The sequence below is a fragment of the Plecotus auritus genome (assembly GCF_963455305.1).
Source record: "Plecotus auritus genome assembly, chromosome: 3".
NCBI lineage: Eukaryota > Metazoa > Chordata > Mammalia > Chiroptera > Vespertilionidae > Plecotus > Plecotus auritus.
The window spans coordinates 19,811,330-19,834,515 of record NC_137772.1 but is presented as its reverse complement, the minus strand read 5'-3'; the positions used below and the strand labels follow the sequence as shown (position 1 = coordinate 19,834,515).

Genomic DNA, 23,186 nt, shown 5'->3' with positions numbered 1-23,186 from the left:
AAAATTACATGAGTTAATACATGTGGAGTGATTACACAATGCCTGACACACGGTCAGGACTCAATAAATGATGTTACTAATTTTATTACTGGAGAATATTCATTCAACCAATAGCTCTGCTGTAAAAATATAAGATATTCATATTTTAGTCAAGATGTTATTAGAAACAAATAACTGAAACCAATATAATACTGAATATCAACTGTAAATCAGAAGTTATTTTTTTAAATAATAAAAGATTCTGAATGGAAAAAAAAAGACAAATTACTTCCCCAAGAGAGGTACATATATAATATTAGTATATCTGCCAAACATGTACCAAGTCTAAGTTGACTATTCTCTACTTAGGAAAATAAGTCTGTGACAATTTTAACAATGTTAGAATTCTTAAAACAAACATAGTTTCGGATTTAGCCTTTGTTTATCATATAACTATAGATAATTCTTTGCATATTTCTCTAGGTTTGCCACACTCTTCTCTTAGACTAAACAAAATGTTTAGGGGATTAGGTATGTAATTAATTAACAGAACAGAAATCTGACACTAGATGTGTGGTATATGCAAAGTCGATCCAATCCAATAATGTCGGTAAGCAGAGGGATAAAAGCTTCACGGACAAAGATGAGCAGCATTTTAAAGTCCACCATCACCACAACAGAAAAATCTATGCCTGGGCAACTTGCTAGGCATTAAAATAAGAATGATCAAGCCATCTTAGAAAACTCAATGGACTTTTTCTCTGATATGATAGAAAAAAATATTCACACATACTCTGTTAGAGTTTTTTTTCTTTACTGCTGAAATAGACGCCTCCATGATTTCAGATCTCCTTCATCAAGCCTGGGCCTCACCCAGACATATGTAGTGTGGAGTATACACTTTTCCTTGTTTATGTCTTTCAAGTAAAAATAAAACTCAATTCCTTTCAAAATGTAACGAGGCAGCCTTACTCATTTTGTCCCCCTTCTCCTACTTCAACCCCAAACCTTCAAACTTCATGAATATTCCTTAGCATACAGTAGGTTTTTTTTAAGTTAATATTTTCTGAATAAATTAAGCATTCTGATTTCTCACATTATGCAGAAATGTAAGAAACTGCAAACATAGGTTTCATAGTAATAAACTGTGAAATGTTACTTATTTCGACCTGAAACGTTAGCTCCATAGCTAGTCCTAAATGACATTTTGAGTGAGAGGTGAGGTGTCTTGACCAGGTCTCAGAGTCTGTGGCCAAGCCAAAAACGACACAGAGATGTCCATGCCCACACTCTGTGCACCACACACTGCTCTTTCCCAAAATAGAATTCTCAAGGTCATTGTTTCAAATATGTGATTAACTACATGCAAATTAAATTTTATCTTATGGTTAAGTTGGATTAAAATATAATTTATACAAAATTGTTTTAACCGCACATGGAAGTAATTTTCAACTTAGTGAAAATTAAGGGAGGACAATACATTCTGTAATACACTCAAAAATAAAGATAAATTTTAAAATATTTGAAAAATAAAAGTCTGATTCTCAACTGGTAAAAGTAAATAAATAAAGTTACATAAAATAAAATATAGGGTTTTTTTTTTTAATTTTGGAAAGTATAAGACACAGCTCAAATATTATTGATCTCTTTCAAATTCTGTTTTCTATTTTGGAAACTATATCTTAATGCAGTGTCAGGAAAAGCCATCAGTGCTAACATATGTATTGCCTCCTTTAATTACTATGATACTAAAATAATATAGCTGTCTTTGGAACTCTCTATCTGCTCCTTCTCCAGCTCCTTCATAGCCTTGCCTTTCTTTTCTGAACCTGGACTTGGGCCAGGGGTATGTGGCCTTCCCAGTTCCATCTTCAGTCTTCTTGTTCTATTTGTTGACATCTCGTGCTCAGAAAATCCATCCATTCTCTGGCCAATGCTTCAACTGTCAGTCCTTGGAGGGCAGCTCCCACAACTAAACCCAGTGTCCTGGGTGTACTTCTGAGCTACAATCCCTTATCTCCATTTGCCCATTGCATGTTCACTTGCATGTCCTACCATCTCCCTCAAGTTAAAAATGCTTAACACCAAATTCACATTTCCTCCACTGCCTTTTTAATACAAAGTTCATCTTTTTCATCAGACTCAGAAAGTCCCTCATAACAGAATGCCATTTGGGGGACTAAATGAACAGAGTCCCTATTCTCTGTAAGGATTTAGCAGTCAAAGGATTTACACAATGTCGGGGGCTTCTTCATGGTGACGGCCCAACATCTTTGAACATCTTCCTAAATTTTGGAATATTCCCACCTAGTGATCCAGTTTTGGAAGCCAGGGAGAACCACTTTCCTGGCAGGAGCAGCTGGGGAGGCATTTGGTTCCTCAGCCTCAGGAGGCTGATCCCTGACATCACAGGCTCTGAGAAGCCATGTAATCAGAGAGAAGTCCTGAGATGGGGCTGTGTGCTCCCCCTCCAGAGATTCTGGAATTTTATTACTATCTGTTATTACACTCTTTTTTTCCCTGATTAAACAGGCCTGTGCATATGCTGTTACCTGCAGCTAAAAGCCCTGTCCAATCCATGCATAATAGTGTTGACATTCTGTTCATTCTCAGAAGCACAGGTTGAGTATTAGGGAAAAGTGGATGCTATTTCAAAAACAACAGCGTTCATCTTCACCCTAATTCACACCAAGCTATGTTTGCCAAGCACAGAGCCAGGCAAAATCTGCACTTCCATGAGATGGGAATGCTGAAGCTATTAGCTCATGGGAGTAAAAATTTCACCATGATTCCCTTAACAAAGAATACTTCTTGTTTTTCCTGGGGAAAAAAAAAAGTAGTTCAGAATAGTTAGTTTTCTGATAGCATGTTTACAAAAATCTTTGTTTTCTTTAGCCCTCAGGGTCAATTAAACCAAGAAACCTTTAAATGTAGTCCTCTAAACAGATGTCCCAAGGCCCCCGGTAGTCCGTGTACTATACTAGTAGTTACGAGTTAACAGCGTGAGCTCTGGATGCAGAATACCTGGATTGGGATCCAAATTCTACTGCTCAGTTATTTTATTGCCTTTGAACAACATAAGTCACACCTCTATACATCAGTTTCTTTATCTGCAAAACAAAAATAATTATAGGACCTACTTCAAATTAAGTTTTGTTAGCATTTCTCACGCAACAAATGTATGGAAGGTGCTTAGCACATTGACTAGCACATATTAAGCACTGAATAATCATTATCCACTATGATTATGCGCAGCATTATTAGCAATTATGGTGGCAATGATGCCATAATCATGCAAGGAAATCTAAAAATTAACACCCTGGACTAAGCCCTGCAGTCGGTGTCTATTTAGTAGAGCCATTTAATAATAAACATTTCAGTCCTTCCAAATGTCTCCTCTTGTTCTTTCAGGGGATTATTACTTGAGAAACTAAATTTCCCACATTTCTTTGCTGAGGAAAATGTACCTGGGGGGAAGTTGCCCGACTGAAAAGCTAGGCAGCGCTTCATGGACTGTTGTTTGCTTTGTTCCTGAAAACAACTTTTCTATACCAGTGGCCCTTTGAGGGTATTTCGGCCTCAGCTTAGAGGTACAAATGAGCTACTGCAATGGCATTTATAGAGGGCCTCCGAGTTTCCAAATACTCATTTCTAGCCAATGTTTCCAGCTGAGGTCCGTTTCCAGTGGCTAGGGGGAAACAAATATTTGTCTTGGGATTGTTGGGTTCCAAGCATTTTGCAAATGTTTTCTCTTAATATTTCCCCAGGAAAATACCATCCCTGGTAAACCTTAACTTAAAAAGTTAGTTGTTTGTTTAGTAAAAGACTGTTGCAGTAAAAGCACAATCTCACAAAGGATTTGCAAACAGTCTGTGTTGGTTTTTTCACCATCATAACAATGTGGTTACGATATACTGTGGATTGATACATAAAGTTTCTTTTGTTGAACATCATCATCCCCAAACAATGGTCATTACCTTTGTTTGAGTTACCGTCCCTTTGAGAATCTGATGAATGCTGTCTACCATTTCCTCACTGAGCACAGGTACCAATTGCTGTGAAAACATTAGGAGAGAGACCTTGGTGGAACAAGTAGGGTAGGCTGCCCCCTCTCTTCCACCCGGTCAGGGAAAGGCACTCCTAGAAAAGGTGGGTTCCAGAGGCTGCTTGAAATATAACTTACTCTCATCAGAAAGCAATTCATTCTCCTTTTTTTTTTTAAATTTAGGCTTAAAATATAGTTGCTAAGTACCTCTGGCAAAAACCAGATTTGTTTCAGAGGGTCTGGCACATATTTGGCAGGAAACACACTGAACTGGAATTAAATAATAATCCCGTGACTGGCTATAATTCAGAACCGTATCTTGGCTACCTTTTAAGGATGATGTTCATAATTATTCTAGGCCACATTTTGACAGTATTCTAGCCATCTTGTCTGAACATCTGTTTCAGGAACTCCTCTGCCTTTAGCCAATGTGTGCTGCCGTCTCTACAGATAGCACGCCAGATGACCAGTGGCATCTCCTTAAAATTGTGCTACACATCTTGTCATTTTGAGTCTCTGCCAAGATCCTATTTGGACACACAAAGTTTTGGTAACAAGGGATATGTGCTCCCCTCGTGGCCACATGTAAACCACATGAGAGGAATCATGACTATATTGCCTAAGAAGCCATGCCAGGACTGTAAAGATCAGCCCAGCTTACAAATAACAACCATCAATTTGTACAACCTTTATACATGGGATAATCTAATCCATGCTAATCTCTCACCATTTTGGCAATGAAGATGCTGCGATCACTCCCCACAGAAAAGCTTCAATCAAATTAATGTTCCATGTCAGCTCTATCTTAAAATATTTCCTCTTCTTCATCCAAAATAAAGAGTAAATCTGTCTATGCTGAGTAAGCCTCCTAAGGATTCCTAATCTAACCCAGCTAAAATGGAATGTACAAGTCAAAAAAAAAACTAAATTAAAAGAAGAATAATGAATAGAGGCCATTATTCACTTATAGATGTATGATCTGCTTTAAGAAATTCATTTGTGAGATGAAAAATTGAGGGATTACTTTTTACAGAAAGTTTCCTTTTCCCACTCAAATATCTGTAGAATGTTGGAGGCAGGTCCCAGGTAGGACCCATGGAGGTCATTATATACAGATGAAAAAATGGTGCTTGAAGGAGACAAAGATCTTTCTCAGAGATGAACAGCTCTGTGGTAGCAGAGAAAGCACCAAAACTAAGGTCCTCCACCTCTGGGACAGCCCACTGCTTCCCCACCCACCCACATACCAGGTACAAGGTACAGGGTAAGGAAAGTCCTCTGATTTACTCCAATTTGTTTACATGTCATTACCCACTTGGGGATGGGGAGGGAACATTGGAATTTAGACTTAAAATGGCAGGAAGCATTGCTAACTCAAAATCAATCAGAAATGAAGATAAAGCAACTCTGAGATTCTAATGCAAGTCACTGGAAAAACTGGATTCGATTTTCAATAACTTAATTTTCACAACTCTCAGGAACACATCTGTTGTACCACAGGAAGCACCCTTCTCATGTGAATGATTCCGAGGAATCGCCCAATCTATGTGTTCATACTTGACCTATCTTTTGCAGGCAGGTGGTGATAGAGAATGGAAAATGATGCCACTCAAAATCTGACTTTGTAAAACTTTATACCTTTTATAAAGGCAGTCATCACACAATGTGGCTTCACACCTGCAACTGAAATGATATGAAGGAACAAAGGTACCAAGACAAAGCCAACAGGCTAGCTAACCCAAATTGGTTTTGATACTTGCAAACTTGGGTTCAAAGATTTTTGTCAACCAATAAATTATTTTTCAAGATTTGTCAGTGCATAAAGAGAGGACATCCATAACAGTAAGTATAACTCTTTAAAAATCTCATTGATGGATCCCACTTAATCCTCTGCTTATAATGACTCATCATCAGAAAGCTCTTGTAACTAGCTGGTTATCCCTCCCCAGGACATAGCACTGACCCTAGAATAGTATGAGGTTCCTAGGATATATCTAGTTTGTCTTAATCACTCTGGCACTGATGTATTTTCTTGGGTTCTGTTTATTTGTATTGGTAATCCATTCCCAACAAGAGTATTGCACTATCCTGGCTGGGTGGCTCAGTTGGTTGGAGTATTGTCCCATACATCAAAAGGTTGCGGGTTCGATTCCCAGTCAGGGCACATACCTAGATTGTAGGTTTGATTCCTGGTCAGGCCACCTACAGGTACAGGAGGCAACTGATTGATGTTTCTCTCTCACATTGATGTTTGATATTTCTCTCTCTCTCTTTGCCCCTTCCTCTCTCTCTAAAATCAATTTTTTAAAAAAGCATTGCACTAGCAAGAATACTTTGTTTTCTAAGGACCATAGATAACATATTCTTAGGCAAATATTCCATTTTCAGTAATCTGCTTGGTAGAATCTATGTATGCTGAAAGATCCATTCACAAACATAGCCTTTCATTTTAGACTAGAAAACTGAGATGTTTAATGATTTGCCCGAAGACTATTACAGCTTCTTCATGCAAATCCAGGCTGGGAACTCAGGTCTCCTGGCTCCTTGTCAGCTGCTGTTTCCACTATGTCAAACTACCTCCTTTGTTACTCACCCTTCACTATAGGATAGACTCTTACTTTATCCTCCAAATCCAATTCAAATGGCCTACATTTTAACTCATCCATAATTAAATTGGATCCGATGTTTAAAAGCAACTGCTTTTCCGATTACAGTGGAGATTTTGGCTCAGTAACTATAAATATCTTACAATGTTGTATAAAAGGCCAGTTTTCCAGAATGTTTGTTTTTTAAGCCTTTCTGGCCTGTCTTCAAACAAGCATTTCCAACGCTGTGTGGTACAGGGTGAAGCCTGCAACCTGTAGCAGGGGACTGCCTCACCACCACAAGGATTCCACTCTTACTTCAAACCTATGGCTTATATAGGATTTTAAGATAATGCCAGAACCCAATTGCAGCCAAAGTTTATTGAGTGAGCACCTCAAGGCATTCTTACTACCAGGTCCTTTGTACACACAGCATCTCATTTAACATTCATCACACCCTTCAAATGTGGTTATAATGAACTCAACTAAACAGATGAGCAAAGTCAGGTGCAGAGATCCTTAATATTCTTCCAAGATGAAATAGATGGTAAATAGCAAGGTCAACAATGGAGGTACCCCTGTGCTAAAATGTTCAGTAAGAGTATCAATAAGGCAACCTCCCATTTTCCAGTGGAGATTGCCTTCTTCAGGTATGTAAATTAAAGAAAATAAGTGGAATAAGATATTGATAAATCTAATAATTCTTCAGTTACAAAGGTCAACCTCCAATCCACAGAGATGCAATCCCCTGTCCTCAGCCACAGCTCTTCCAAAGCACAGCAATGCACTCCTCCTGCATATGCACTATTTTCAGAGCTGTGAACTAGGCCCTCTGCACCCTGGCCACCCAAAATAGTTTCCCCGTGTGTCAAATGCAGTTCATAAGAGTAGTGCTTGTGGGGAGGATTGAATGAGTTACTATTTGTATAGCCCTGACCCATGCCGTGTAGTAAATTTTCTGTAAACATTAGTTGATACTACTCTTATTATCCCTATCTTTACAAAAGTAATGAGCCAGGCAACATTATTAACGTCTGTACCTTGAGCTGATCATTCACCTTCACAGCAATTATTTAGCACTGACTAGAGGTTGAGATCTACAACAGGAACTGAGGAAGGAGTAATGAAAGGCAAAACAGGTCTGCTCCGCATCCTACACGGCCTGGTGATTTGCTCGAAGAAGATAAATGCAGATGAGAACAAAAGCAAAATTTAACTCACAAAAGCCTTTCCACAAATGGTGCATAATGACCAGTGTGCTGGTGGTGACTACGCAGAGGCTGGCTGACTTCATAGAGCCAGCGGGCTGCCCTGGACCATGGAGGACTATGCCATAGCAGAGAGCAAGAACAATGGCATTGAGACACATGGAGGAGCAGTGCAAAGGCCCGGTGGTAGCTCTGGACAAGGAGAGTGAGGCGATTTCTGGGAACAGGAATAGATAAAGCACTCTGTAAACCACAGAAGTGCTCATGTCTTAGATGTTATGATTTTCAATGCAGATGGTTCTGATAAAGTCTTAACCAATCTCCCATTCACAGCACTTCACATGACTGAGACCTACATGATGTTTCTCCAGGAGTTTCACCAAATATAGGGAGCAAGAGAGCTAGGATGATTGCGGATGGTACACGAGCGATGGTACACCACTCCCCACCACCAGCACAGGCCACAGGAGCCTGGGACCCAGACTGCCTGAGCTTGGGGCTGGACTCTGCCACTGCCTGACTCTGTGAGCTTGGATATGGCTCTCTGGGCCTCAGGGTTTCCTCACGGTAAGTGGGGCTAATCATAGCTGTTTGCCTAGCAGGGCTGCTGCGAAGACAATGAATTAATAGATGAAAAGTTCTTGAAAGAGTCTTGGCACCTCATAGGCATTATGTAAGTGTTTACATTGTCGTAAAGAGCGCTATTGTATGGAAGCTGTTCTCTGTCTTGCTCTAGTTCTCACTACTTTGTCGAGACCAGACACACAGTAGACGAACCTTGAGGACTGCATTCACTTGGCAGGATTCCAGGGACTCTTTAGAAGTGGTCTCCAAACAGACATGAAAGGAAACAAAGGCAGGAGCTTGGAAAACAAGCCTGGCAGAACAGGAGTGTGAGGGAGACACGTTCCCCATTTTTCTCCGTGGTCGAATGCTCCCTTAAGCAGGGGAGTTAGTATTGTTTCCCCATCCTTTCCAGCACAGAGGCCTGGGCGTCCAAATGCAAACAGGACATCCTTGGTGCCCTCCACAACGTCCCTCATGAAACCCACAAGAGTCTTCTCAGACTGCAGGCAAGGTCCCCAGCTGGGAATTAAGAGGCACAAGGACATGTGTTTTCCATTTACCTATTTTTCATTTTGCATGGACACAGCCCAGTGTTCTCATACTCACAGCCCCTTGAGCTCCACATCATCCTGTCACCAAAAGATAAAGAAAAAGAAAACAAACCCTGAGCTAGAAGCAGTCCACTTTAGGGGCAGTGCCCACAAACAGCTGCACACATTCCGACCAAGGAAATGTTTGTGGATCGCCCACTCTGTGGCAGGCTTTACCATCTATTACTTCATTTATAATTTCTCCTAGCAACCTATGAAGGAGGGAGCATCTGATCATTTTAAAACATGCAAACTAGGGCCTAGCAACTTGAAGAGACTACTTTATATTCCAATGTTGGGCCACTAATAAGGTTTTGATTTGACATCAGGCATATTTGACCCTCACTACAACTCTTTGCTGTGTTCATTCATTCAACAAATGCTCATCAAAAGCCTACTTAATGCTGGATGTTGATACAGGCATTGGGATACAGCAAGAAAAGGACAATGTCCCTGATTTCAGGTAGTTTAAATTACATTCTAGAAAGAAAAACAGAAAACAAATCAATAAATATAATATGATGGCAGGGGAAGAAAAAAATGAAGCATGATTAGGGGTAGAGAGTGATTAGAGGGTGAGGAATCAGGGGCCCCTCTGGGGAGACGGCATTTGAGGAGACACTTAAATGAAGTGAGCTTGTCAGTCAGGCAAAGATCTGGGGGAGGAGGAGAAGTATACAACAGAGGTGACAGAAAGTGCAAAGATCCTGAGGCATATCCCCCAAAAAGCAAGAAAGCCAGTGTGATTACATTGAAGCAAACAAAGGGACCGTGGTAGGAGATGAGATTGAAGAGACTGATTTGGGCTGATCATGCCTCATTCTGGTAGGCAAGGCATGTGCGTTGCATTTGATTATAACAGAAAACCACTGGAGGGTTTTGCACTGGGAGTTACATTCTCAAAAGAATTATATTTTTAGATCTGACTGCTGTGCGCAGACCTGACTACCGGGGAACAAGAGTTAATGCAGGGGGGCTAGTTAGGAAGCCAACTGAGCAGTCTGAATGAGAGATTATGACAGCTTGGACTAGGTTTGCAATTGAACTCATGACATGTTTTCAAGGTATTCTTCCTAGTATGGAATCAGGGTTGTCCTAAAGGAATTCTTTTATGAGAATCCTTTGTAAACACAGTTTGAGAAGTCTTGAAACCAAGACTAATGGGACACCTTCAGTCTGTCACAGCCATGACTTAAACGTGATGTTATCACCCATGTGACAATGTATCAAGCATGTAATCCAGTATTAGACAACAGTGAACACAGGGCTACACTGACAATGTCACTTTAAGCTTAGAAAAGAAAGAGCTCACTTTCCTTTTACCCATCCATCAGCCAGTTTCAGAGCAATTTTATTTTGCTACAAATAGGTTATGAAATTCTAAACTTTTAAAGAATCATAGGTTTCCCACGTGTTTGCATTAGAATAGGATTCTCCAGGCAGCTCAGCCTAAGCCAGGGCATTCATAGCTGGACATATCATGCAATGAATCTGTTCCTTCTCTCAAACTCTCTTTGAAGTACCCAAGTGCTATTGGTACTACCTGTCTTCATATTAAAAGCTATAATTTTGGAGAGGTTGAAAAGATATGGTTGAACAGTGTCACCATACTTACAACTTGGTGCTATAACCCTAACGTAGCTTATTGGTTTGTGCTATAACGCTGACGTAGCTTATATGTCTGCAATGCACAATATGATCCCACACGCAGTCCAGAACTTTTTATATGACCTCCTTTTTTCAGATGCATAGGCTTTTGCATCCACCAGATTTTGCTGAGGAGGAAGCAGAAAGCACCCTGTGATTGTGCAGGGGGTTAGACACAAATCCAGGACTGAATCCCAGACCTTCTCACCTCCAGATCAGGGCTGGCTTGATCAGACCAACCTACTTTCCAACATGACCCTGGTTTTCCAGAGGGTCAGAAAACCCCAAACAATTTTATTCTTTTAAAAAGTTGCTATTAAAGAAGAGATACCTCCCGGCTGGTGTAGCTCACCGGTTGTGCATCAACTTATACACCAAGAGGTTGCTGCTGGTTTGATTTCCAGTCAGGTCACATGCCAGGGTTACTGGCTGGATTCCCAACAGGGGGTGTGCAAGAGGCAGTGATGCATGATGTTTCACTCTCACCGATGTTTCTATCTCTCTCTTCCTCACCCTTCCTCTCTCTCTAAAATCAACAAAATCATTTTTTTAAAAGAATAGATACTATTAGCAGATGCAACAACTGTTGAGGAAAAACTCAAGGAAAATAAGCCTGGGCTAACTTTTCCAGTCCATGCTAAACCTATCCCCTTTGATGGGTCAAATTCAATAGCTCAAGCCCTTATTGTGTTGCACAGCAATTTTCAACTTTTTCCATTTCATGACACACATAAACAAATTATTACAATTATTCAGCACACCAAAAATATATATATTTTTGGCTGATCTGACAAAAAAAAAAGGTATATTCTTGAGTCATTCACACTGGACAGCTATTGTTGTGTTGGTTGTTGCCATTCTTTATGTGACAATCTAAGGGGAAAGAAGTCAGTGCCTCTGACTGCATAGTCAGGTACTGCATAGTTTAAAAATTCTTGCAGCACACCAGTTGAAAATCACTGATGTAGAGTCATGACTATGAAGAAAAAGAGTACTGATTATGAAGAAACTAGGGGCCCAGTGCACGAATTCATGCACCTTGAAAGGAACTATGGGCCACAAGGCTGTGGTGGGCACAGGGCACCCCCACCCGACTCCTCCCGCTGCAGCCCCCAGTCCCGTCTGCTGGCAGCCCTACTCCCATGCACTGACAGCACAGGCCCCATTCCCACCCGCTGACGGCATGCAATGATTGGGGCTGGCGCCAGCAGCGGGTGCGAGTGGGGGCTACTGCCCCAATTGCCCCTCAGAAGCAGGAGGAGGTGGAGAAGCCCTGAGGGGTGATCGGGGCCAGCAGCTGACACTCACACCCACTGGTGGCGCTGAGCGATCGGGGCCAGTGCTGGGTGCTGGCAGCGGGTGCGAGTGGGGCTGGTGCCAGCAGCAGGTGCAAGCACCTGGCAGGACCATGGTGCACAGGAGCAAAGAATTTTCAGTAACCACTGGAGACTCACCCCAATGACAGTGACTGGTGCCCCACCTTGGTCTGGCACCCCCGCTCACCTGCTCCACCTTCCCACCGCGGCCAATGCCTGCCATGTTCCATACTCTGCCGCCTGCTGCTGACACTCACTATATGCTGCATGCGTCCCCTGGTGGTCAGCACATGTCATAGTGATCTGTTGTTCGGTTGTTCTGCCATTTGATCTATTTGCATATTAGGGTTTTGTATATATAGATATTGGAGATGACTTATCATGGGAGACGTAGGATGAACAAACAAACCAGCACACAACAGAAGCACAAAGGTGAATGTACAAAATATGAAGAGAAACAACTAAATCTTTAGAGAAAACTTCTGTAAATAAGTATTAACTACAATAACAAGCTTTTTCTAAACCAAAAACTGAGCGATGTACTATAAAAATAGAATGGAACCATTGAAATTGAGATCATGCAAAAATTCAGGACTTAGAGCTGCTGTTACTCTTTTCTCGAATGTCTCCCATCTTGAACAATTCAGTTCTCCAAGTTGTTCAAAGGAAAAAAATGTCTTGGTTGTTGACCAAAACTTCCCTTTTCAACCTGACAACCAAAGCGTCTCTCAGGCAACAAGCAAAGGAGAGAATGTTTTAGTTGCTTGCAAAATCGAGGATTAGCACAATTTTAAAACATAAAGAGGCCATCAAGAGTGCTAATGTTGCTAAGGGTGTGACTGTGCTCATAAAACAGCAATCGCAGGCAACTGAATAGGTAGAAAAACTGTTATTTATTGCATAAACGAAAAGCAATTAGCTGGCGATAGCATTTCCTAGGCAGTGATATATGAAAAATTCCTTTAAGACTAGTATGGGATGATTCTATACATTTAAGAAAGGAAGTGTTTATTTATACATTAAACAGTATATTAGATATGTACTATATATAAGAAGGGTTGAAATGGAATCATTTGGGGACTGGAACAGATTAATTCAATGTACATTATTTCTAATGGGAAAAAATGATTCCATTTTCAAACAAATCGCATCTCGAACAGACTTCTGGAATGAATTAAGATTGAGAAATGAGATTCCACTGTACTGCAAAGGCCCAGTGCTTGACATTCATGCACTGGGGGAGGGGAGCATCCCTCAGCCCAGCCTTGTGCCCTCTTGCAGTCTGGGACGCCCAGCTTCTGGCTGAGCGGCACTCCACCTGTGGGAGCACACTGACCACCAGGGGTCAGCTTCTGTGTTGAGCATCTGCCCCCTGGTGGTCAGTGTGCGTCATAGTGACCGGTCCTTCCACCATTCAGTCTACTTGCATATTAGCCTTTTATTATATAGGACTAGAGGCCCAGTGCACAAAATTCATGCACTGGGGGGGAGGTGTCCCTCAACCCAAGCTGCACCCTCTCCAATCTGGGACCCCTCGGACATCCTTTTCACAATCCGGAATTGCTGGCTCCCAACTGCTCGCCTGCCTGCCTGATTGCCCCTAACTGCTTCTGCCTGCCAGCCTGATCACCCCCTAACCACTCCCCTGCCAGCCTGATCGATGCCTAACTGCTCCCCTGCCGGCCTGATCATCCCCAACTGCCCTCCCCTGACAGCCCGGTCACCCCCAAATGCCCTACCCTGCATATTTCCTCTTTATTATATAGGGTTTTTTCTTTAACATATTGGACAGCCCTAACTGATTTGGCTCAGTGGATAGAGTGTCGGCCTGCAGACCAAGGGTCCCAAGTTCGATTCCGGTCAAGGGCATGTACCTTGGTTGGGGGCACATACCCAGTGGGGAGTGTGCAGGAGGCAGCTGATCGATGTTTCTCTCTCATAGATATTTCTAGCTCTCTATCCCTTTTCCTTCCTTTTTGTAAAAAATCAATAAAATATATTTTTTTAAAAAGAAACATTTAAGATTCCTCCATACCTGCCTGGCTGGTATGACTCAGTGGTTGAGACCCTAGGCTGCTGCTGGGAGGGGATTAGCTCCATGGGGGTGTGTGCCCCTCCCAGGCTGAGACCCCAGGCTGCCACTGCTGGGAGGGGATTGGCTCCGTGGGGGTGCGCGCCCCTCCCAAGCTGAGACCCCAGGCTGCAGGTTTGTGTGTGGGGGATCACTCCATGGGGAGTGAATTTGTTGTTTTTTATAAAGGGTCAGGAGGACCTCTGGGCAGCATTCTGCCAGGCCACTTACTCTGCCAGCTCTCAACGGCAGCCCTCTCTGAGACTGGGGGACTCCAGCGGGGCTGAGAAGACTGGGTGCCATCATCTTGTGGCTATGGGCACTGCCATTTTGTCACAGAGTGACAGTTAATTTGCATATTACTCTTTTATTAGATAGGATAATACTAGAGGCCCAGTGCACAAATCTTGTGGGGATCAAGCTGAAACCAACTCTCTCACATCCCCCAAGGGGTCCCAGATTTTGAGAGGGTGGTTCTCAGGTGACACATCCCAGAACTGGGCTCCCTCCTCTCTGGTTTCGGGTGCATCACCCAAGAACCACAGCTGCCAAGTCACCACAGCTTGGCAGCTCCTGCATTGAGCATCTGCCCCCTGCCCCCATTGCTCATCATAGCTGCCAGTGGGATGGTTGAACAGTCAGACGGTCACTTAGGCTTTTATATATATAGATATAATATACTTATTATATATGATATATAATACTGTGTATTGTTTCCCCAATGTTGAAGATAAAATTAACCCAAATATAGTGAAGTATGTGTAGCAACATTCACAGAGGGATAACAACTCAGGAAATTAAATGAAATATGAATGACCTGGAAACCATGTGGTATAATCATGAATAATTCCAGTGGGAAACTGTTAGACAGGCTTGAGATGGTGTGGATGAAAAAGGGGCCACATGCTAACCTGACAAGCTCAGGGAAGGCCTGCATGGCAGTCTTGCAAACTCAAAGACCTAAAGTAACCAGAAAGGACGGTCTGAAACTAACACCTTAACTAAAAGCAGTTATTGTGGGTCATCACATCCTAGGCCCTTACCTTCCCTGACAAAGGTCAACCTTTACCTTTACTGAGCCTACTGTCTTTTTGCATCCAAGATAACATATCCTTGAAATGCCTGGGCAACTTGTAACTTCCCTTTTCCAGACCCCTCAGGCCACAACCAAATGCCATGGGTGCCAGGAAGGAGACCACAAATTCCTTCATTGTTATTGTTATTATCTTAATTGTTGACTGTTAACTATCCTGTACCCACCTAAGTAAAAGACATATGTATCTATCAGTTTACTTTTTATCCAATCCCAAATGTTTCCCTCCTTTGCTTTATCCAGCCTTCCTAATCTATCACCAATGGATTTCATGTAACCCACTTAAGTCTCCTCCTTTGATTGTAATGTATAAAACAAGGTGAAAAACTGCCATTCTCTGGAGCATTATCCCAATACATTGACATTCTGCTTCCCAGCAATTGTCCACAATTTGGCTCAAATAAACTCACAAAAATTCTTTATAGGTTTGAATGTTTTTTACGTTAACAATGGTTATCATCCAACCTAAATATCCCTACAAAAGCAGAGAAACTACTAGAACACACAAGCACCTAAATTAATGCAATGTTCACCCCTATTTTTGCACTGTGCTTGCATTTTTCTGTCCAGTGTGCTGAGAAAGGAACTTTGGTGGAAGAAGGCCAGGTATTGGAGAAAGTCTGACTAGCAAGTGATTTCAGATCTACTCTCAGGATCCACCTGGAAAAAGAATTAGAAACTATAGCCATAGAACATTCTTTTAACGACTTTGTACATTTCTTAGAACCTGAGGATTCCTCACTTTTTATATTATCGCCTATTTTCCTATCATAGCATATTCTTACATATTCAAAAATAAATTGATGTAATATTTTATTCATCTAAAAGCTAATCATCCTAGTGATCTTTGGAAAGCTGGCAATATGCTGTTTATCCATCTTGCAACTCATCCCACATGGAGTTAAGACCTAAATAATATAGATGTACAGTCAGAATACAAGTAAGAAAACATGTAACTTCAGTAACAGCTAAAAATTGGGGGCCAGGGGGAGACAAAAACCAATGACTTTCAAGGAGTGATTGGATAAAAGAACTGTGTTACATATATACCATAAAATACTACTCAACCCTGAAACAGACAACTTGGGTGGATCTCAAGACATATGCTGAATGAAAAAAGCCAATCCCAAAAGTTGTACATGTATCTTTGTACTTATATAACCTCCTTCAAATGGTAAATGTATAGTGATGTAGATTAGCAGTTGCCAGGCATTAGAGTTGGGGGGGAGACATGATTATAAAGTAGTAGCTGGGGGAAGCTTCATTGGTGTAATAATCAGGGGTCCTCAAACTTTTTAAACAGGGGGCCAGTTCACTGTCCCTCAGAACGTTGGAGGGCCAGACTATAGTTTAAAAAAAAAACTATGAACAAATTCCTATGTGCACTGCGGGCCCGGGACGAGTCGGCTGCTAAGCAGGACAGGCAGCAGCACCCGGCGGGCCGGATAAATGTCCTCGGCGGGCCGCATGTGGCCCGCAGGCCTTAGTTTGAGGATGCCTGGAAGAGTTCTATAGCCTGAATGTGGTAGTGGTGTTAGAAATCTATACATGTGATAAAATTTCATTACACTATAACCCCTCCCCAAAACAAGAGTGGATGTAAAAACTAGTGAAATCTGAGTATCATTTCTAGCTTAATTAATAGTAATTTGTCAGTGTTAATTTTTTGGTTTTGATCACTGTAGTTTGATTACATAAGATTCCATTGAGGGAAGATGGGTAAAGGTACAAGAAAACACTCTGTAACATTACAGCTCCTAAGTCTAAAATTATTTTTTATGTTTTTAAAAACATATAACTTAATGGATCCCCTTTTTTCAGGACATTCCAATAGCAAGTCATAAAGTTGCAGAAATTTGACTTTTACCAAGATAAATAACAAAACAGAAAGAATATTTCTGCTACAAATATTTTGAATTCAGGTTTTTACTGACTTTTAACTACAAATAACTTTGTATTGAGAGTTGTTTTGGATCAAAAAAAAAAAAGTCTTTTTTCTGTGTAACATTCAAACTCAAGGCACAGAAAAGGATCATGTCAAACAGACAGTGCAATGTCCCCTAGGAACTTGACCTAGGTAACCTCCACCTTCCTGCCAAGCCCTAAGGGCTGTTCTCTATTCCCAAGATAATTTCACAGGTTCCATTTTATTTTTATCCTTAAGACTCTGGAATACAGTCTGCCTTCCTCTCCTTTAAACAGATGCCAACTTATGTCTTGGGGATTCTCTCTCCCCATTGCTCCTGAGTATGCCTGACAAAGCCACATCTCTGGAGCTCTGGTGCCCTGGAAATAAACACACCAGAGCTTTTCCTCAAGGGCCTGGTGGCTTCTTGCTAAAGAGACGTTATAACGATCCTGAGTACTTCATAAATATTTCAGTATAGTTGTCATCCGTCTATTTTCTTGTTTCCCTTTCTAAATATCCATAAAATATTGATACCTCCAAACTCCATTCTTAGCAATGATCCCTAACTTCAACCGTCTGGTCACAGGAGAAGCCTATTATAAATTATTTTACAATTGGTACCCTTAGTAATTTACAAATGAGGAGACTCCCATCTCTGCACACCCCTACTTCAAGGACCACTCATCCTCAACATTGGCACCTCCCTTCCCTTATCCTTAAATGTGCTCTGGTGGCCTACTTCCTGCTTCCTTACCTTTTACTCTTGACTCTGTCTAACGTTGCCCTCTTTTTTTCTGACTCCAATAAAAAAAAACGTATCTCAGTGTGGCAGCCTTGGTACTAATAGCTGACAAGCCAAAGAAAGTGACCGGCTGTGACAAAGGCCTGGAACCCATGCCCTCTCAGAAAGTGGCCTTTTAGCAATTCAGAATAGGTGGCCGCATGGTTTATAAAACAAGCAGTCAGCTTCAGCCAGAGTTGTCTTGCTATGGCATAGGCATCCTTACAAGCTGTGAACTCTTACTCATGGAAGAGCTCAAATTCTGTATAACAGAAACTAATGCCTGGGTTCCATTCCCAAAAAATTCTAATTTTTTTGGACTGTGGTTTATTCTTTTTTTATATATAAGGTTATGTTTTGGAAACGTTTAAACCTAAATAGAATATGACCTTATCACACAGTTTCAAAAATAATCATATTTGACATTCTTGCTTTATCAATGCCCCTGATTTTGTTTTTTTGGTTTGAGTATTTTAAATAAAATCCTACACATCATGTTATTTCATTCATAAGTACTTCTGTATAAAACTCTAATTTTTTTAGTTATAACTACCAGTCTTAACAAAATTTAAAAGGCTTAAGAAACATTTTTAAAGCTCCTTAATATGATGTAATAGCCCAGTGGTCAGCAAACTCATTAGTCAACAGAGCCAAATATCAACAGTACAATGATTGAAATTTCTTTTGAGAGCCAAATTTTTTAAACTTAAACTTCTTCTAATGCCACTTCTTCAAAATAGACTCGCCCAGGCTGTGGTATTTTTGTGGAAGAGCCACACGCAAAGGGCCAAAGAGTCGCATGTGGCTCGCGAGCCGCAGTTTGCCAACCACGGTAATAGCCATTCCCTATTCAAACGTAACCAAATTGTTTCAAAGCTATTTTTTTTAATTTAGTTTGTTTCAATTATCAAAAAAAAAAAAGTTTATATGTTGCTTTTGGTCATTATGTCACTTAATTCCCATTATTCTACAATAGTCTCTTTCTTTTGGTCCCCTGTGTTATGACTTGCCTGATAAACCAGGACATATTTCCTGTACAGTGACCCACATTCTGACATGTCTGGTTATTTTCTGTAATGTTGTTTATAGTGTTCCTCTATCCTCAGTATTTCCTGAAAACCACTAGAAGCTCAGTTAGTTTCAAGTGCTATTTTTCTGGCAGGCATGTTTCATGGATGCAGCTGTTTACTTCTTGTTGTGACAGAATGTGACTCATAAGGTGATATAAAGTCCCTCAAGTAGTTAGTTCAGAGTTCCCAGCCTGACCCCATTCATATAAATTCTACTGTCAATAGTCCACCAAATGGTTGTAGCCAGTGATGATCATTACCTAGATTGGGGTGATATTTTAAAAGTACCAGCCCTCAATGCCAACATCCTTTTTTGTTGTTGTTGTTTTTAATATATTTTATTGATTTCAGAGAGAAAGGGAGAGGGAGAGAGAGAGAAACGTCAATGATGAGAATCATTGATCAGCTGCCTCTTGCACGCTCCCTACTGGGGACTGTGCCCTTGACCAGAACTGAATGTGGGACCCTTCAGTCCACAGTCTGATGCTCTATCCACTGAGCCAAATCAACTAGGGCAATAGCAATATCTTTAGAAGCTCCCCAAGTAATTCTAATGTGTAGCCAAAGTTGAAAAGCATTAATATTTTCATCTGACAATAGCACACCCTTGAAGAAATAATTTAGCTATCAGAAATGTGCACACCAAAATGAATATAGTCATTTAATTGTTTTTAAATTGCAAAAGAAAAAGTCACTCTTGTGGAAGAACTAATGTGTGTCAGAATCTTGATATGAAAAATCGCAATCTGATGTGTAGGTGTATGCTGTCCCTGTCATGCCCTTCTACAGCTGATCCACACATAACATCCCTGCTGCCTCTCAAGCCTGTGCCTGGATCAGATCTGCTCCAGAAGGGGGATTAACCAGGTCAAAACTGCTCCTCTATCTCTCCCCTCACACCCACCAGTCATTAGAACAGCAAAGAAAGCCACTCCACGGGAAAACACTTGTTCAACTCCCGAAAAAGTATTACATCCTACTACGCAGCTCCCTCAAAAGATCCCTCTGAGGCCAGACCAACCTTTAAAACACAATTTATTTTGAAGATGCTGATCACAGAGAAAAGTGAGAGTTTTAAAAATATGTCTTTGATATGCTCTCTCTTTCTGGAACCCAAAGACACTTAAATACTGCTACTCATCTGTCCCTCCTCTCTCATTCCCAATGCTAATCTCCATAGACCCATCATACTCCTTTCTCTAATAAAATTCATATTCTCTACACCTCTTTCTTTATCGTCTTTACAGTGTTATTCTGTTTACCTGATCAAAGGTACCAACTTATTAAACCAGTCTGCTCACCGACACACATGGGAAAGCTATAAAGGGCCACTTCAGGGTAACAATGCATATTTTAAGACAGCCTTCCTCACAGTGGAGACTGCATTTGTAGGCAAACGCCTTCAGACAGTGTAAATAGACAGCACAGCATGAGAGAGAAACACTGAGATCATGAATACTCGATTCAGTTCCTTGGTTCTGCCAGTTCCCTTTTACTTGGCAGACATTTTACCTCTCTGAACCTCAGTTTTCTCTCATTAAATTAGAAGTGTTGGTTAAAACACACTTTAAAACTACACGGTTACAATTATATGAATAAGTCAATCCAGACCAGAGAGATGATGGCTGTTATAGAATGTTACCTAAGATGCAGTCTTTTTAAGAAGAAAATAGGGAGACATAGTATTATAACAAGAGGTAAGCTACCACAGTGGGTAAAGACACTAAAGAACACTGAAGTCTTTCAAAATAAAAGACTTGTGATTTAAGAACTCATGTAAATTCTTGAAACACTCCTAGGTGAAATAGCATGATATAAGGAAATTTGCTTTAAAATATGTTAGCAAATAGTATTATAAACAAAAGAGAAGATGCAATGAAATTGGTAAAGTACCAAAAACTGAAAAAAAGTGATGAGTTCTTGTTCTCTCTAGTTTTGGCATATTTGAAGTATTTTATATTATAACTAGAAGCCCAATGCACGAAGATTCGTGCAAGAATGGGCCTTCCTTTCCCTGGCTGCCAGCACCACCTTCGCTCCGGCCCTGGAGCTGCCTCTTTCTGCTCTGGCTCCGCCTTCCCACACTGCCCAGAGGCCCTGAGCAGCTGGGGCGGTACGTAATGCCTGTGTCATCACCATGGCAACAACACAAGCATCCCGCCCCCGGCCGCTGGGGCCTGTATATGCAAATTAACCCACCATCTTTGTTGGGTTAATTTGCATACTCACTCCTGATTGGCTGGTGGGCATGGCAAAGGTATGGTCAATTTACATCTTTCTCTTTCATTAGTGTAGATATGAAGTTTAAAAATCTCAAGCAATTGCATCTGCTGTCTCTCAGTCCAACTGTGGAATACCCCATGGTTAGGCATTGACCCAAAGTTCTCCATTTGAAGTTATTGAAGGTGGCTGATGTCAAAAGGAAGTGAAACAGAGGGTCTATGGGTATCAAAGTGCATTCCAGGATATTCAATAAATGTTGAGTCTTCTTATGCCAGTGTCTTTCTCTTTGCTGAGATACTATCTATGCTCACAAAGGGAGCTGACTCTTCGGAAAAATACAAGTTCACTGTCATTTAGCGCCAGACTAGATATCAAGGCTCCATGTAAGAAGAAATTGTCATAGGTTTCCAATAAGGCAATATCTTAAAGAACAAGACTAACCCTAAAGGAATCCTATCAGAGAGCATGAAAATCTGTGGTTAATGTGTGTTGAATCAGATTTTTCAAAAGTATGAACTCCTCCCTGAAAGCTGAGCACCAGTGGATGATTTATTCGCTCTTCTTGGCGACCTGAACAAGGCTCAGCAAGTCACAACTGCAGTGGGCTAACATTCCAGTGGTATTAAAATGATGCTCCAAGAGCTTTCCAGAGAGGAGGAATAATTCAATATACTAATAAACCAATAAAATAATTCAGGTGACCACTACAGCAACTCAAGACAGGGTGCATTTTTTTCTATTCACTTGAAGAGTTAGATAAAAAATTATTTAGCCCTAGCCGGTTTGGCTCAGTGGATAGAGTATTGGCCTGTGAACCAAAGGGTCGCAGGTTCAATTCCAGTCAAGGGCATATACCTGGGTTGCAGGCTCCTGCTCAGGGCTCATACAGGAGGCAACCAATCGATGTTCTTCTCTCCCATCCATATTTCTCTCTGTCTTTCCCTCTCTCTTCCACTATCTTTAAAAAAATCAATGGGAACATATCCTCAGGTGAGTATTTAAAAAAATTTTTTTTCAAAACTTCTATTTGCAGTTTTTTATAATAAAACAAATCCACTGACTTTGATCAACAGTCTGTTCCTGGTGCCTCTATTTCACTCTAAGCAAGATTATAAATATGGTTCTTTTAAGATATAAATAAGCTGAATTATCATCTTCTGCAAGGAGAAAGTTAGGTGCCTAAAGTGATTATTAAAGTGAATTATTTACAAGATGCATAAAATCTTGTAAATAATTACAAGATTATTTACAAGTGCAAAATCCCCCACCCGTTCTTTGAGATGAAGATGTCAGATGGGGTAAAGAAGTCACTCCTTTGCCGAAACCGGTTTGGCTCAGTGGATAGAGCGTCGGCCTGTGGACTGAAAGGTCCTGGGTTCCATTCCGGTCAAGGGCATGTACCTTGGTTGCAGGCACATCCCGAGTGGGAGGTGTGCAGGAGGCAGCTGATCGATGTTTCTAGCTCTCTATCCTTCTCCCTTCCTCTCTGTAAAATATCAATAAAATCTATTTTAAAAAAAAGAAGTCACTCCTTCCTTCTCCTCCTCTACTGCTATGACTATCTGATGCAACAGGTTGCTTGATCTGGTGGGAATGTATTTCAGGAAGATGTGCTCTAGCCCTGCCAAATCTTAAGTACAGGAGGAATTTTAGTTGCTGTTGTTTTTTTCTGTTGCTAAGAATTGGGAATTTTGGCCCATGTCAGACAAATATAGAAAATTTCTAAGTACAATGATTTGTATTTAAGCTTATATCATTCACTTTTTTAAAGACATTTTTATTTTGAAAAATTTCAAATATACAGGGACATAGAATAAATAGTTCAACCAACACTCATATACCATCATCTAAATTTAGCAGTTATACTCTTGCTATATTTGTTTAATCTGTTTTAAAAAATATTTTATTTTTTTACTACTTTATTTTTTTTAATTTAAATCCTTTATTGTTTAAAGTATTACATGAGTCTCCTTTTTCCACCTTTGACCTCTCCCCGGCCACTCCTACCCTCCAGCACATGCCCTCACCCCCCTACTGTCTGTGTCCATTGGTTATGCTCATATGCATGAATACAAGTCCTTTGGTTGCTCTCTTACCCCCTC

General features: G+C 40.9%; 1 protein-coding gene across 1 annotated transcript in view; it reads right to left on the bottom strand.

Moving 5' to 3' along the window:
* Window positions 1-23,186, bottom strand: part of LOC308245079 (uncharacterized protein) — a 698,160-nt gene that overhangs the window by 555,657 nt on the left and 119,317 nt on the right. The window lies entirely within an intron of this gene.